Source organism: Musa acuminata, chromosome BXJ2-6 (genome assembly GCF_036884655.1).
Source record: "Musa acuminata AAA Group cultivar baxijiao chromosome BXJ2-6, Cavendish_Baxijiao_AAA, whole genome shotgun sequence".
NCBI lineage: Eukaryota > Viridiplantae > Streptophyta > Magnoliopsida > Zingiberales > Musaceae > Musa > Musa acuminata.
In genome coordinates this window covers 16,571,896-16,584,528 of record NC_088343.1, presented here as the reverse complement: position 1 = coordinate 16,584,528, position 12,633 = coordinate 16,571,896, and the positions used below count along the sequence as shown (strand labels likewise).

Below are 12,633 nucleotides of genomic sequence, written 5' to 3'. Positions count from 1 at the left end.
TAGATAGCGTAACATCGACCTTATAGACAAAGTCGCTTGCTTCCGGTACAAGATAAAGAAGAAGCAATGTTCTCAGCTCCTTGGAATTTAGTATTCTGAGCATGTCCATCAAATGGACAACCACTTCACCAGCTAAAAACACGTTCAAGTCTTAATCTGAGAAATTATAGTTGGCTGGAATGTGCTTTCTGTGAAGTTGAGTAGTCAATCAACCCATTTAGTAGCACCTTCCGGGTAGCTTCCCTGAAATCATATCTATATAAAGTGCGCTGTTCATGCGTAGATTGTTTACGAGGTAGATGCCAAATATGTCTGAGATCCATTGCGGTTTCTTGTCAAGTTGGAAAAGGATATAGTGCTAGCGCACCAATAAATTCCATCTTGAAGACAAAAGAAAAAGTAAAAGGGGAACAATCTTCCATTTTCTTCGGAAAAAAACACTCATGACAGATTCAGGGGCAAAATGAGTCACAGAGCACACAGTATGTTTCAACTTGGTACAAGGAAAAGAAAAACAAAGAAGCTATTTCTCTCAGGTTACTGTCTGAAAGATCATTAGATCTGGAACCTTACTATGGAAGAATGACATGGATGTCAGCTGTGACGAGTCTAAGGAGATGTAAAAGCATGGAGAACCATTAGATGTCATGTACGTCTATCCTGCTGTAGTTTCTTCAAGTGTTTGCTTCACAAGTTACATTGGTTAGAGCACTTGATAATGATGAAGAAGAGAACAAGTTCATTCACAACCAAGTTAAATCCATGTTATATCATGTGCAAAATTCTCATCCCAATGTATATATATTATACATCAGTTCCTATATCAAAGCGTCGAGTTACCACCATCAACATTTAGGGTGGAAGGTTGAAGGTAGAAACACAGCTCTCAAAAGAGAATTCTGACAATCTCTCAAAACAGGTGGTGGGATCGATTTGCTGCTGTCTTTAGTTGGATAGTTTCTACTCTCGCTTCGCTCTTTTCCTTGTGTTGTGCACAGCATTCCTTATATGATCGGATCAGATAATTCATCAGAAAATATTACTTTTAAAAGAAATCATCCATCAAATCTAAAAATGATGCATGTGACGTCTGAATCGATCTTCCCTACTTAAAGTTTGAAGTTCTCGTCAAGAAACAATATAAACTAAAAATCAAATCTTAGCGTGATATACACTCTGGCTCCATCTACAGGTATCTTTTCATCATGATCATTGACTCTGATAATATATGATCAGTTCAAATCTTTACCACTTTACTAAGTTTGAGGCATTACACATACCGTGCTCAAAACTCGACAGCCATTACACATATGATATGGTGTCCATCAATTCTCCTAACTCCTGGGTTGAAGACTCTTTTTAATCCTCATCCTTATCAGCTTCAGCACTCATGATAATGCTCGATGCAAATTCTTCTACAACACAATGCAAACTCTTAAGCTGAACTCAATTCACCGATGATCTGGGAAGCTGATGTGGAACCTTCGAGCTCCACATCTATGCCAACTACACAGGGTGGCAGCTTCGATCGTCAAGGAGGGTAATGATGGTTAAGGTGGCTGATGACAAAGATGGGTAAGTGCTCGGGTTGATAGCCCACGTCGGCCACTTATTCTATATGCATTGTATAATGCACACTATACTAGATTATGTAATGTTGACTTGCACATTATTGTGCGAAGTCAGATAGTATCACTCATGCACTCTTAGGTTTAGTCAAGTAAGACAGCTGTAAATGGAACGCATACTCTTAGATTTGGCTTGTCTTGGCTTGCATTTTGACTTAAGCCTGTGCATAAATGTTGGGTCATGTGACACTTGACTATAGTTGTATTATCATTATACAAGTGTAGGCCACAATTTGCTTTGTGCTTAAGTGTCACATGTTGGGTCATGTGACACTTAAGCACAAAGCAAATTGCGGTAGCATGAACTCGACTAATTTCAAGGTAGTTAGGTTGTCAATGTTCTATAACCCTTAAACATGTTCTATAATTAGTCATGCATTCTGATCTTATATATGATAACTTCTCGCCAACAAGGTTTTACTAATGCATTATATAATAATTGGATCATATTGAAAAGTGGGAGCCAAGCTTTATAAGGTCCCCTTACCCAAATGACATTGTAAACCTAAAAATTCATAATATGTTATTATTATGTAAAAAACTTTAATGTCATAATTAAAATCAAATAATAATAGATTAAATTTATAATACATACATTTCAATGCCATCTTATCTTCTCTTAGTCTCAGTGATGTCGATTTACAAGAATTAGACTCACTTCTCCTCTCATTCTATTTTTCATAAAATCACTATGAATAATAAATTAGGGATAGGGGAAATAAAAAAAATATGTAATATTTCAATAACTACTCACGTGACTAAGAGAAGATAAGAAAACAAATCCATAATCACTCGATAATGTCACATATCCATGTTAAGTTTTTAAGAGATCATATCTATTTACAAGCGAGAGTAGAGGAAAGGTCTAAGATAAATAATTAGGAAAGTTCCTCCCATCAAGTTCATCTCCTGAAAAAACCTATCATAATTAGACTTCATTTCAATTGGCTAATAAACATCATTAGAATTCAATTATATCTATAATATATTTTATCTAATTAGATAGAACCACATAATCTAATAATCTTCCATTTGAATCATTAATTCATAAGATATAAAAAAAATTAAAATCAAAATAAAAATAAAATTTATTTGAAAATAATTTTATCCAATTGGATTCTAAAAAAATTTAAAAATTATTTTATACATGGCTAAGAATTTTAAAATATGTCAATAAATCTAATAACCACTATAATACTATATTAAGTCTAACTATCATTACGAGTTAGAGTGATTGTATGTCATTAATGTCATACTCTTCTATAGACCATAAAACTATCAATGTTTCCTAACATAGTCCATAATAACCCTCATAATTTATTTTATTAAGATAATCATAGTATTACATTCAATTATAATATGCATAAATATAAATAAGATAACAGAAATAAATAACTTTATTTAAATAAAAAAAATTAATAATATCATCCATCTAAATATACATCAATATATCCTTGATAGTTTACTCACAAGCTCTATTCTACGAACATATTCGTTAAATATTTTAAATTTTAAAACTTTAGTAAATTAATAAATAATTATTAAGATAGTATTTAGGTTATCAAATGACACGTTGTTTCTAAACTCTTTCTCTAATCACCAAGTACTTTATTTTGATCTATCTAAAGATAATAGAGTACTTGCTATTCTAGAGAAAAAAATAGTATAATATTATTATAAAACATCTTTAATAGCTTGGTAATTGAATCGATCACACCAAGTCCTAAAATAAAATTTCGCAATCATAAAACTTAATTTGTGACCTCAAAGCATGTTATAAATTTAGATTCCATTATTGATGATATAATAAATAATTACTTTATATTTTTAAAAAAATTATCCCTCCAACTAACATGAATATAAATCCTAAAGTGGACTTTCTACTATTAAAATAATTTATAAAATTAATATTTGAATATCCTATCACTACAAGTCAATCTGATCTCTTATATATGAATATATAATCTTTTATCCCTTATATATATATCATTAATTTCTTTACAACTTTCTAATATTTTATTCTTGGGTTGTTTTGATATCTACTAAGTATTGTAACTATAAAATTAATATTTAGTCTTGTGCAGGTTTGAGTATATAATAGACTTTTAACTATACATGCATGAGGAATATTCTTCATTTGATTCTTTTTTAAGTCATTTTTCGGATACTAACTTTGATTAAATCTTTCACGTATATCATTAGCTACACAAAGATGCATACTAAATCTCTCCAAGAGTTAGTCAATATATCCTTTCTGAGACAATCCTAACAATCCTTGAAAACTATCCCTGAATATCTCAATACTAATAATATAGGTTACCACATTTATATCAACCATATTAAAATTTTTAGTAAAAAATATTTTAATTTCGTGCAATAAACCAAGATCACTACTAGTAAGCAAAATATATTTATATATAAGATAAATATAATAAACTTACTCCTACTAATGTTCAAATATATATACTAATTAATAGTATTTTTCTAAAGTTTGAATGAAATAATAATATCATGAAAACTTATTTAAGGTCATAAATAAATTTATAAAGTTTGCAAGCCCAACTTTCCTTTTTCTTTTCTATGAATCATTCAGATTATTATATAGATATTTTCATCCAAATCTCTATTTAAAAATATTATATATATATATATATATATATATATATGATGTAATCAAGATTATAATGAGCTACTATTATTATGACAATCCTTAATAAGTACTTTATATAAATTAAAAAAAATCTCATTATAATCAATGTATTCTTTCTAAAAAAAGTCTTTAGTCACAAGTCTGACTTTATATCATTCGATATTGAGTCACGTTTTGTCTTAAAACCTCATTTGTAACTAACTCTTTTACAATTATGAGATAATTCAATAAATTTTTAAACACCATTCTAATTTATCAATTTTAACTATTCATTCATTGCATCATATAGTTTTCGAGATTGCTACATTTTATGAATTGTAAAAATGATAAGGGGTTCCTTTTTATTTCTATGTCATAATCTGATTCTTATAAATATACCACATAATCATCAGAAATATCGTGTCATTTTTTTCTTTGAGATCTTCTCAAAACTATTGATTATAGTTGTTCTATAAGATCATTAGCGATGATATTAATATTATATGAGAGTTTATCAATGTTATTTTATTATTCATCCTCATTAGTTCTCTCAATGATTTGAGAAATAGTAATATCTCAAATAGGAGATGAAAAGAAGTATTAACTTGTATCTCCTCAATATCAAAATTGATCATTCAAACTTTTTTTACTCTCACTAGTTTTATCCTTTTTTGAGAATCTTACATTGACTAATTCTACTATCCGCATACTATGATTAGGACAATAAAATTTATATCCATTGGATTTTTTTGGATAATAAATAAAATATTAAAAATAATTTTTGGATCTATTTTTTTTTTCATATGGATTAAATACTCCCTATAAGACACCCTCAAATATATAGATGTCTTAAATTAGGTTTCAGAGTTAATGCAATCAACTTACTATGAACCCTGTTTAAGATATAATTTCACTTTTTAACAATGTCATTCTATCGTAGAGTATTTGTTAAGACATACTAAGCATAAATACCTCATTTTTTAGTAATATAGTAAAAAGACTAATATTCTAATTGGATTCAACATATCTATCATAAAATTTACATCTCTATCAAATCTAACAATCTTGACTTTTTTTTATCTAATTATCTCTCGACCTCATTTATGTATATTTCAAAAGTGTTAATAATTTTTTAGACTTTTTATGTATTAGATATACATGGTCATATCATCTATAAATATGATAAAATATCTTTCTCTATTCAAAAAAATATATGGAGTAGACCATAAATATCAATATGAATAATCTTAAGGAGTTCTTTACTTCTTATGATATTTTTCTTTATATGCTTAATTTACTTTCTCATAATATAATCTATGCAAACATCAAAATCAATAAAGTCTATATCCTAAAAAATCTTATTCTTCACTAATCTTTTAATTTTTTCCTTTAAGATATGTCCTAAACGTCTATGTCATAATATCAAAGATACTTTATTATTAAAACTATATTTCAATTAAACATTTGATTACAGTGTCAAGATTTAAACTAATTCTATATAAATCATCACATAAAATTTTAGAATCAACTTTTATTAAATCATAAAATATAACGATTTATAGTTATAAAAGAAAAATAATATCCTAACACATCAATTCTAGATAAAAAACTAAATTTCTAAGAATAATAGTAACATAATATGTGTCAACAAGATTATCCATCAGATGACTTGTCTTGAGGCATAGGCGATAAATTCTCATTGATATTACTTTCGCTTTGAATTGATTTTCTATAATGACGAATCTATCATATTTAAGACATGTTAACTACGATATTTAAGACATTAATACTGCAACTTATACCAGTGTGTCAATCGCTTCTTCCGGCGAGCTTCCGGTGAACTTCCGGCGAACATCCAACGAACCCTCAGCGATATTCTGGTGGACTTCCGACAAACTCCTGGACTTACGACGATCCACTTGGTGAGTTCCGACGAGCTTCTTTGGCAAGCTCCTGGACTTCTCGGATTTGTTCCCGCAGAACCTCCAACGACCATCCGGACTTCCGTCGAACTCTTGAACCTCCAACGTGATTATGGTCTTGACTCCGGCGTAACACCTGCTGTATGTCTTATTGCCATCGTAATTAATCCTACACATATAAAACAAATTTCGATCTAGACAATTAATAATAAGCATTAATCAAGTTGTTTGGTATGTCATTGGTCCCTCGACGCTTCATCCGATTCTTCGGCGCATCATCCTCTCCTGTGGCCTATTGTCCAATTAGCTAGTTGACTCCGTAACTTCGATATCCTTAGTGCAATACCCGCTCTTCTTGGCTCGATATCCAAATTCACGGCCCGAAGCCTTCTATCGATACGTCGACCGATCCACCGGCCCGACGTTCAATCTTCTTACATGTTCCTCCAACACAACTTGATTTTTCCTGCTTTAATTGTTGTAAATTAAAACATCAACACAATTATCAATTTGTTTTATCATTAAAATACAAGATTCAACATTACTTGCTTTGAATTGATTTTCCATAATGACGAATTTATCATGTTCTTTTAGTTTCCAAATTGAAAGAAATTTCTGTATATTATTAGTAATATAAGTTGAAGTACTAAAATTAATCCTTCAAATATTAGAAGGAAGTTGTATAATATTTAATTCAAAACATACAAAAGTTAAGTTTTTACCTTTCTTTTTGAACCAAGTCTTGTATTTAATGTAGTCTCTTTTCACATGTCATTTCTTGCCACAAAAGAAGTACTTTACTATGACGACTTTCTCTTTTGTAGGGTATTTAATATTTCTAAACTCAACAAGCTTATTTGATGTATAGCACTTCAACCTTCTTTTCTTGTTATCAGCCCCTTGAGTAGTAGTCAGAATATTATAAGATATTTCTTGCCTTAATCTTAATTCTTCCTGAACACACATACTAATCAGCTCATTCAAGTCTCATTTATCTTTGAATGAGCCAAACTGAGAAGAAAGAGAATTAAGAATCAATTGTATAAGAAAAAAATCATCAACATTCATGCCTAATGCTTTAAGTTTCATTACTGTATCAACCATATTGAGGATGTGATCTTAAATTCCTCGAGTGTCATCATACTAAGTCATAGTTAATTCCTTCATTAATACATAGATCAATGACTTATCAATAGATTTAAATCTGTCTTCAATAGCCCTTAAATATTTTTGTGCGCTAATTGTAGTCGGTAATGAAGACTTTATATTATTTGCAATCGTCATTCTTATAAACATTAAACTAAGCCTATTAGATCTTTCCCAAATATTTATTTCACTAATTTGTTCCATGGTACTTTCGTCAGTCAAGTCTATAGATCTTTCAACAAATAATGCTGAGTCAAGATCTAATATGCTCAATATAAACTGCACATGCTCTAACCATTTTGAATCAGAGAGTATAAAGACACTAGAAACATGAGGGTGTATGAAAGAAAATATCATTGTAAAAAATAAAACAACATTAATGCTTTAAATTTTCAAGATATGATGAACTATTAATATCACCTATTGAAATATTGACATATCTAATATTTATTAAAAATTATTTTTGAAAGACTGATATCCATATGGAATAGTGTTGTATACAATTCTAAACTATATGGATTACCCAAAATAGTATCATGGTACCTCATTATAAAATTATTTTAAGTATATTTTTCTTTGAAATTATCTTTTTTTTAATTATATGTGTCATTATAAATATTATTTCTTTAATATCATTTAATATTAATTTTTAATATAATTTTATAAGTTATTGATCTAAATCATTTTAGTGACTATAAGACCAATAAAGTAATATAAAATATAAATATCTTATAAATGATAAAATATTTTTTTATAATTTATATCTCATAAGTCTGTCATCCTATGCCACTTTGATAGCTATCAATTAGATAAAATTTAGAAAAATAAATTATAAATAATATTCACTAAGTCTATTTTAATCTAATATATGTACAAAATAATTTATTAATAATAAAATAATATTCATAATAATTATTAAATATTAATCAACAAGAGAAAAAACTCATATAATAACTATAATCATGATAAATCATATTTTTATGTGAAAAATAAATATTATTTTATAATTTTAAATATATGTATGTGAACAATTAAATAAATATTCAAGAACAATAATTAAATTTTTACTTATCACATGTAAAATTTTATCAATATGTCATATATGAGAAAACTATAAAAAATTATAATTTATTTTTTAATTCTATATAAAACCCTAAATTAGACGAATCAATCCTACTTAATTGGACAAGCTAAGAATTGAGTTAAACATTAACCCAATTAAAAGATTAAAATACATTAAAATAAAAAATATGACTTTCCTCGTATCAAGTTCAAAATTCTCAATTTTTTAAAGGGTAAAACTATCGAGGAGAAAAGAAAAAAAAGAAAACAAGAAAAAAAAGGATGGTGGCATAGCAGCAGCCATGCGCTCTAATAGTCCTTACGTGCTGTAAGAGTTGGCCATGATGCTGCTGCATAACTGCATATAGCTCATTGGAACCCAAGTGATGCATATTGGAGACCAAAAGAAAGAAGAACCTGCGGAGTCGCATGACTGGCAACAAGGTGACAGGCTACACGTCCAGTCCAGCGAAGGACCATGCAAGCATCGTCGGTCCCAAGCGTTGGTGCAGTGTGCCAAGCAGGCACACTACGTTGTTGCATAACCTGTGCCTGCACATCGGGTTAGCTATCTCCGACAGGAAGGAGGACCGTGCCTCGTGCTGGCCTCCGCAGATCGCCGCCAGGATCGGCACCTACTGCCTTGCAAGAAGGGAAACCGACGGAAACGATTAGGGTCGACTCGTAGTTGCAGGTTTATGTTGGTAAGTATGGCTTCTTCGACTGGATGAGGCTTAATTGAGTTAGCATATATGGTTTTGATCCATGATTGCAGTCTGTCTATTGTTTGCCGCAAGTCGATCCTTTAGAAAATTGCAGTATACATGTTCTAGGATATGATGATCTTTTGATTACGTTAGCATAAACTACAGAGATCTAAAGAATCCATTCATCAAGTCAATCATAATCTTCTTGTGGATATGCTAAGGAGACGTTGACTTGAAAAGCAAACAAGATTGTATCATGGAAGATCGAATGATTTTAAGACTAAACTCAATAAACATCGTAAAAGGAATAAGAAATAATAAGAATTAAGGATCCCTCCCTACAGGCAGATTGTACCACTCATTCATCTTTCTCCTCAGTAAATAAAAAAGTATGTTTATAAAAGATTTAAGAGAGAGATCCATATCATCCTAAACAGATGATGATGAGAAAAATGCATCGACGAAACATATTAACGAGAAAAAGAGGAGGGATCCATACGTCGTCTACTCCTCTCTCCCACTGTTTGCATTTTGGCCTCGCTCCTCCTTTGATGATGGCTTGGGAGAAAAGAGGGGGGGAGGAGGAGGAGGAGTTGTATTTATAGGATGAATATCTTATCTCTCTAAGAATCCTAACACTAATATATATTTAGAAATCCTAATTTAATTAACTTAGTTTGATTTGTGATTCTAATCCAATTACGATTTTCATTAGATCTTCACCTCCACCTTTTACTCAAAGATATACATTAGAGGAATAACATACATATCTAATCAAAAAAATACCCTTAATTAATTTTTAAATTCCTAGACTAGATTTAGAGGACATTACAATCTTACTCACTTAAAGGTTTGATTTTAACAATGTATAGTATAGTGTGATCGACCCTCTAATCTCATCGTCTACGGAGAGTACTTTCCTACTCGAGTCCTTAACTATATCTATCATTAGGTCAACACTTGGTTTAGAAGACATCAACTAATATATGCATACTCTCAACAACACAATCACAATTTTCAGCACACAAATCCAGAGCTTTTTTCTGGTTCAGCAACACAGAAAACTCAGATTAGCATAGGATTCTACTAAGAGAATACACAAGTAATTCATCCTCTCAATTGGCACCAAGGATGAGAAGGTAGGTTTTGAAGGCCCAATTCACAATTCACATATAGAAATTCCAGACATATTAAACAGCCATTTTAAATCAGTGTTATGTCATTTTGAATATACCATATTACTTGATCTGCATCTCCCAACATGAATAGATGTAAAATTCTCAGACAAATTCTATTTTGATGGTCATCCTATTTTCTAATACACAATCCAAGTCACTATTGCCTTATGCAAATAGAAAGTCGGTTAGATGCTTCCTGTCATGAATCTAGGATGATTTGCAAACATGAATTGTGTTATTGAGAGATGGAACTTGCTAGATTCATGCAACCGGGAGCATATGCATACCGATCGATATTCATGTCTCGAAAAATTCTATTAATCTGAAGCAAATGCATATCAAAGCTAATATGAATGTTATAGCATATGCGTTTGAGATGATAAGTTTATCGTAGCATGGTGCTTGCTATATTAGGCCAAGTTCATTCGCGTCGATTCTAATATTATTTATTATGACTTGATTTGATGGGATAATTAGTACATCGACTTTGCTGAACCTGAATGATCGAGCGAAAATACTCCGATGCAAGTTAATAGTAATACATTTATGAGCTTTACTAAATCAATGTATTTATGAAGTAAAATTGAGTCGAGCTTTATTTTTTCTCTCTAATTACACTTGGTTGATGGTGAAAAGTGGATTTAATAAGTCACAAGAAACTAAAAGCAAACTAAAAGATGCCATAATACAGTAAAGAAAGGGTAGAATCATTGGCAACATGAGTCAAGTAGTTTGCTCATAATTTACAGAAAGCCATTACACCATATGGAGTTCATCTATTCTGCCAACACTCTTATAACCATAGTTTGCAGAAAGGCATTACACCATATGGAGTTCATCATAATTTGCAGAAAGGCATTACACCATGTGGAGTTCATCATAGTTTGCAGAAAGGCATTACACCATATGGAGTTCATCATAGTTTGCAGAAAGGCATTACACCATGTGGAGTTCATCATAGTTTGCTGAAAGGCATTCCACCATGTGGAGTTCATCATAGTTTCCTGATAGGCATTCCACCATATGGAGTTCATCATAGTTTGCAGAAAGGCATTATTACACCATATGGAGTTCATCATAGTTTGCAGAAAGGTGTTACATCATATGGAGTTCATCATAGTTTGCAGAATGGCATTACACCATATGTAGAAGACTCCATCTAATTCTCATCCTTCTTCAGTTTCGGCACTGACGATATCAATTGATTGATATCCACTACATATGTGAAAACTATTGAACAACACAATCACAACATTCAGCACAAGAATGCACAACTTTTTTTTCTCTCTCTTCGGCGACATGGAAACTCAGATTAGCATAAAAATTCTACAAAGAGAAATCACAAATAATTCCCCCTTCCAAGTTCTCAATTCACATATGAAATTTTTTTAATCATTTTAAACATTCATCTACAATAGTATTATTATCATTTTGTATATACGATCATACAACTATTTAAGCCAGTTGTTTGAATCCTTGAAGCTAATTCCTTCTCTAGCTAGTTAATTATAATAAGTGATAGGGGTAGTTAATTAATTTGACATAACACCCGGATTCGACGTAACACACCCCCCGCGATGAAGGTCTCGTGCGGCGCACTGCCCCAGAACGAGCATTAACAACGACATGACACGCGCCCATATTGAACGTACCCAAACGATCCCCCCGGCGGAACCCCCATCATCGGCCAAGACAGGGGGAGGCGTTGACTGACACCCCCCATACCCTGCGGCGGTTCGGCCCTCCATGCAACAACCGCAACTGCGACAGACGCTATCAGAGGTACGAGCCCCTGCCCTGGCAGTGTGGCACATCAGGTAACATCAAACCCGCTTATAAATATCCCCTGATTCCTAACGGAGAGGGGGGGGGGACTCTCTCACCCAACACTCCACTCCACATCACTAACTCAATCGTCGGAGGGGTCGGGCCGAGCCACCGACCCGACCTGTGTGCAGGCACGCGACCGTAGCTGAGCCCTCTCAGCATGGCGGAGCTTCCCAGCCAGGCCCACTGCGTTCGCCATCTCAGTAACACGAGGAGGAACCACGTCTGAACCCAGCCATTTGGAGCCTTGAACCAGCCGCGTCGACCCCGAGGTCACGGCTAAAAAGTCACTTACCATAACAGATTGGCGCTAGAAGGAGGGCCCCCAAATGTCGGGTGACCAGCGAATCCACCTCGGCGAGTCCTCAACCGCTGGGCTCCCCGCCTCGGGGGAACACCCCCCACGGGATGAAGCTCGCGACGAACGCCCCGCAGCGGTATCGGAGCGCTACTGGCAACTGTTCAATGACCCAGGCTTGTCACCTCCCGACGGCGCACCCGCCGGCCCGTCGTCGGCATCGCCCGAAGCTTTTC

The 12,633-nt window shown here is 32.6% G+C and overlaps 1 long non-coding RNA gene across 2 annotated transcripts; it reads right to left on the bottom strand.

Annotated features, from left to right (window-relative positions):
* Positions 1–481: 481 nt before the first annotated feature.
* LOC135615114 (uncharacterized) lies at positions 482–9,652 on the bottom strand. 2 transcript variants are annotated; one of them, XR_010487849.1, is made up of 4 exons: positions 9,594–9,652; positions 8,805–9,025; positions 6,060–6,645; positions 490–1,003 (listed from the first exon to the last, which is right to left on the bottom strand). It is a non-coding gene; the product is annotated as an uncharacterized LOC135615114 (long non-coding RNA). The 2 variants fall into 2 exon arrangements; XR_010487848.1 differs by having other exon boundaries at positions 482–6,645.
* Between the last annotated feature and the right edge of the window lie 2,981 nt (positions 9,653–12,633).